The sequence below is a fragment of the Elephantulus edwardii genome, unplaced genomic scaffold (genome assembly GCF_000299155.1).
Source record: "Elephantulus edwardii isolate Elephantulus edwardi_28Jun2011 unplaced genomic scaffold, EleEdw1.0 scaffold00060, whole genome shotgun sequence".
Classification (NCBI taxonomy): domain Eukaryota; kingdom Metazoa; phylum Chordata; class Mammalia; order Macroscelidea; family Macroscelididae; genus Elephantulus; species Elephantulus edwardii.
Window position 1 is genome coordinate 12,976,672 of NW_006399810.1, and position 5,362 is coordinate 12,982,033.

Consider the following 5,362-nt stretch of genomic DNA (forward strand, 5'->3'; position numbering starts at 1 on the left):
AGGGTGGCGGGACAGCGCAGGAGGAGAAGACCCTCTATGAGGTGGATTGATTCAGTGACTGGGATAATCGGAATGGGAGTGTCAGAGACAGTGCGATTGGCACAGGACAGAGTAGAGTTTAGGGCTGTTCTACAAAGGTTTGCTATGAGTCTCAAGTGACTCGACGGCACATAACAACAACATAACAACCATCGGGTTAGAACTCACTCCAGCAGGTCTTCAGAGGTAGTTAGCCCAGGAGGAGACTGCCTGTCATTCTCCTGCAGAGCAACTGGTGGATTTGAACTGCATGCCTTTGGGATTGCAGTGTGGCTTCTTACCACCAGGTCACCAGAGCTCCATTTGGTCTAGATGTAGATTTCATATAAGCATAAAAAAAAATATTCTGGAATTCCAATTCTTCACAAGGTTACACATAGTTTGTAATGAACCACACAGTCAAATGTATTTGTATTGTCAATTAAACACAACAGGCATTCTTCTGATATTCTTTGCTTTTAGCATTTGGCATCAGCAATGATATCCCTGGTGCCATGGCTTCTTCTAAATCCAGCTTGAACCTCTGTCAGTGTACTGTTCTAGCCTTTTTTTTTATGATCTTCAACAATATTTTGCGTGTATGTTATATTAATTATGTTGTTGTGAGGTGCGATCAAGTACAACTCATATCGACCCTGTGGACAGCAGATCCGAATCCTGTTCTATTCTATGCCATTCTCACCAGCTCTGATACATTTGAGCCCATTGTTGCAGTTACCATGTCAAACCATCTAGATGGGAGTTTCCCTCTCTTTCCCTGACCTTTCACCCTCCCAAGCATATCCTTTTAAGGAATAGCCACTCCTAGCAACATACATAAAGTATGAGATGAAGTTTTGCCATCCTTGCCTCCAAGGGGCTTGTTTGATAATTTCAACTTTCTATTGGATCATCTTTCTTGGGAATTGGAAATATGGACCCCTACACAGGAATCAGACTGACGACATCTTCGGAAAGCTGGAGAAGCTCAATATCAGCAGTCAGGCCAGGTGCTGATTGTGGAATAGACCATCACTTACTCATGTGCAAGTTCAAATTGAAATTGAAGAAAATGAAAACAAGTCCACAGAGTCAAAATATGATGTTAAATCTATCCTATCTGAATTTAAAAATCAGCTTAAGACAGGTTTAAGGCAGTGAAAACTAAGGATTAAAAGAACAGATAAATTGTGCGATGACATGAAGACATCATTCACGAAGAGAGCAAAAGGTCGTTACAAGGACAGAGGAGAAAGAAAAGACCAAAACTGGTTTTTAGAGAAGAGACCCTGAAAACTGCACTAGAGCATCAAGAATCCAAAACAAGGGGAAGAGATGCTGAAGTAGAAGAGAGTAGCAGATTTCAAAGAGCAGCTAGAAAATTCAAAGCAAAGTATTATAATGGAATGTGCAAAGTGCTGGAGATGGAGAATAAAAAAGGAAGAACTCTTCAGCATTTCTCAAACTGAAAGAATTGAAAAACAAATTCAAATTGGAATTTTGAGGGATGCTATGGAGAAAATCTTGAATGATACAGGAAGGAGTCACTGTACAAAAAATAAAAATAAAAAATTGGTGAGTACTGAAATAATTATTTAAGGAAATACAACATGACAAAGAGCCAATGGTAATGGATGTATAATTTCAAGCTGCTTCGAAGGCATTGGCAAAAAAGGAGGCATCAGGACTCGATGGGCTATCAATTGACATGTTTCAACTAAGAGATGGAGCCTTAAATGTGCTTACCAGTCTATGCCAGGAAATTTGGAAGACAGGTAGCAAGCTACTTAGTCAACAGCCTGGAAGAGCTCCATATTTGTTCCCGTTTCCATGAAAGGTGATTTAGAATATAAATATTATCAAAAGATAACTAAGATGCCCTGCAATTGTTAATTTTAATCTCTCTTCCTATGAGCTATACATGTTAGCTTATGGTATCTCTATCAGTGGCTCAGCCCAAGTTCTGGATTTTAACCCCACCTTTTAGAATTGCACTAATGCTATTGTTTGATACTGTTCTTCTAAGTTTTTAATCTGATACTCCACGTTCCTGAACTTTTAAAGGAGTCTCCTTGCAGTTAATATAAATCATAGTCTAGTTTGCTTGACTTCAGCAAGTAAGGGGGATAGGGGATCTGCTCCACTTTGAAAATCAGTAATTTTCTAATTAGAACACTTCATTAATTGCAGTAACTCTTTAATAAAACCGTTCTCTAATCCTTCATCCTCTATGAACAGAAAAGGTACAATTTGTTTTTTTTGAGCACATATTCTTACATGGAAAATCAGAGTACATCTATCTTGATATACTAAATGCAAGTGAGCACCTCATGCTTGCCTCGTGGTTGCCCTCTGTCTGGTCGGATTGAACATGACAGGCCAATGTACTTTAGGACATTTAGCTGCCTCATTGTAAAGAAACATGTATACTGAAAGTACTCATTGTGCCAGCTGCTTAAAAAAAAACAACCCTTGATTCAAACCAAGTTGACAACTGTGCTTATTATAACCCCGTCCAACTTACACCTGGGGTAGGACACACAAAGATTTCTTTCTTTTTGTCCAAATTAAAGTTGTAGCTGTTGTTAGGTACCATTGGATCAAGTGGGACTCCTGGACATCAGATTGAAACCTTGCCCTATACCCCACCAGCCCATACTTATAATCTCCTCTGTACTCACACTCACTGTTGTGTTCACTGTGTTACTCCATCTCATTGAGGGTCTACCTCTCTTTCTCTGACCCTCTACCTGTACCGAACGATGTTTTTCCAAGGACTGGCCCCTCTTGACATTGTTTCTAAAGTATGGGAGCTGCAGTTTCTCCACCCTTGCTTCTAAAGAACACCTGGACTGCACTTCCTCCAACACAGATTTGCTTATTCTTTTAGTAGTCTGTTCAATATTCTTTGCCAAAATACTGTTCAAAGGCATCAATTCTTCTTCTATCTTCCTTATTCATTGTTCAATTTTGACATACATATGAAGCAACTGAAAATATCAGGGCTTGAGTCAGGAACTCCTTAATCTTTCACTGGCTACCTTTGCCCTTGAGAACTTTTCAAGTATTTTTTTTTTAATTGTGATTTTAATGAAAGTTTACAGGAAAGTTAGATTTTAATTCATTCATTGCTGCACATTTTTACCCCCTGTCCCTCCCTCCTTTCGCCTTCTCCCAGTTCATCTTTTTGGTATTTTAAACATTCATCCAATTACTATCCTCCTGCCAGTCCTCTTTGCAATGTACCTCTTATTCTGGGCTGTTGTCATACATATAACGCCTAGTCACAAATCCCTTTTAAATAGTTCTTTCCTTCATCTGTTCCAGTGCAATGTTCATTACCTATCCACTCTTATCCTATTCTCCTCTCAAACCCCATGACAGATCTGCTTTATAACAGTGGTGCTATGCAGTATTTGTCCTTTTGTGACTGAGATATTTCACTCAGCATAATGTCCTCCAGGGTCACTCATGTTGTGCAATTTTTTTTGTTTGTTTGTTTTGGTTGTTGTTGTATAATATTTTATGAGTTTGTTATTCTTTAGTGCTGCATAGTATTCTATTCTTTGAATATACAATAGTTTTTCTATTCATTCATTTGTTAATGGGCATTTGGGTTGTTTCCATCTCTTTGATATTATAAATAATGCAGCAATAAATATCAGTGTACATGTATCTGTTTGGATGACAGTTATGGTTTCTTTGGTAGTGGAATTGCTGGGTCAAATAATATTTCTATTTCTAATTTTTTGAGAAAGTGCCAGACTTCCTTCCATAGTGGTTGCACCATTTTACACTCCCATCAGTAGTGAGTAAGGGTTCCATTCTCTTCCCAACTTCTCCAGCTTTCATTGTTTGTTGCTCTGTTGAACTTTGCTGTTGTTACTGGGGTGAGATGATATCTCACAGTTATTTTGATTTGCATATCTCTTAAAGTTAGGGATTTTGAACATTTCTTCTTGTGTTTGCCATCTGAAGTCTTCTTTGGTGAAGTGTCTATTCATATCATGTGCCCATTTTCCAACTGGGTTGTTTACTTTTTTCTTGTCGAGGTACTGGAGTATTCTAAAAATTTTAGATATAAGTCTCTTATCTCATATATCATTGTTGTTGTTGTTGTTGTGTATTGTAGAGTCAGAACCGACCCATAGTTGACCCTCCAGAGGGTTTTCAGAGGCAGTTAATTACACGGGAGGAGATTGCCCGTCCCTCTTCTGAGGAGAAGCTGGTGGCCTCGAACCACGTGCCTTCAGGATTGCAGTGCAGCTTCTTGCCACTCAGCCACCAGAGCTCCATATATCATTGTTGTTGTTGTTGTTATGTGCGGTTGAGTCACTTGCAACTCATAGCGACACTATATACAACAGCCCTAAACTCTGCTCTGTCCTGTGCCAATCGCACTGTCTCTGACACACCCATCCTGATTACCACAGTCACTGAATCAATCCACCTCATAGAGGGCCTTCCCCTCCTGTGGCTTTCCCTTTTACCCTGTTGGAGAAGTTTTCTGATGTAAACCAACTCAAGTTGGATCAAGGACCTAGGAGTAAAACCAAAGACTATAAACTTCATTAGATAAAAGCTTGGAAGAACTCTAGAAGGCCTAATCCATTACATCAATTTGCGATCTTCCAAGCATAATGAAAAACCTCCAACCAGGAGAGAATGAAATAAATGAATGGGACCCTCTAAGAAGCCCTTGAAGACTTTAAGGTCTTTGATAGCAGAGTTTCCCAATGCAACACATCTTTTGATTTCTTGACTGCAGCTACCATTGTGGATCCAAGTAAGATGAAATTGTTGACAATTTCATTCCTTTCTTCATCTATAATGATGTTGTCCACTGGTCTAGTGGCAAGGATTTTTTTGTCTTCCTTATGTTGAAATTAGATGACCCACCAAAGGACAGCAAGAGCACTGCTCCCAGGGACAGTTGACGTTAAAATCACAAGTAGGTTCAGGGAGCATGAGGGCATATGTACCTTTGTAAGAATTGGCTTTGTGGCTGGGAACTGTCTCCCCTGTGGATTCATGGAGGTCAGACTCAGGTGTTCTCATGACACCTGGACTCTTTTATAGCTTCTAAAAATAACACACCTTTGAACCCACGTGTCTTATACCAGAAAATATTGCATTAAGTATGCCCTGTGAAAAGTAAAGAAACTTATTGAGGAACAAAATAATTTGCAAACTGGGGGCTTAGTGGTAAGGAATTGCACTACCATCCCAAAGGTACAAAGTTCAAATACACTGCTGCTCTGCGGCACAAAGATGGGCAATCTCCTCCCGTGAGATTTACTGCTTCTGAAAATCCACTGGAGGGTCAGCTATGAGTCTGTTACAA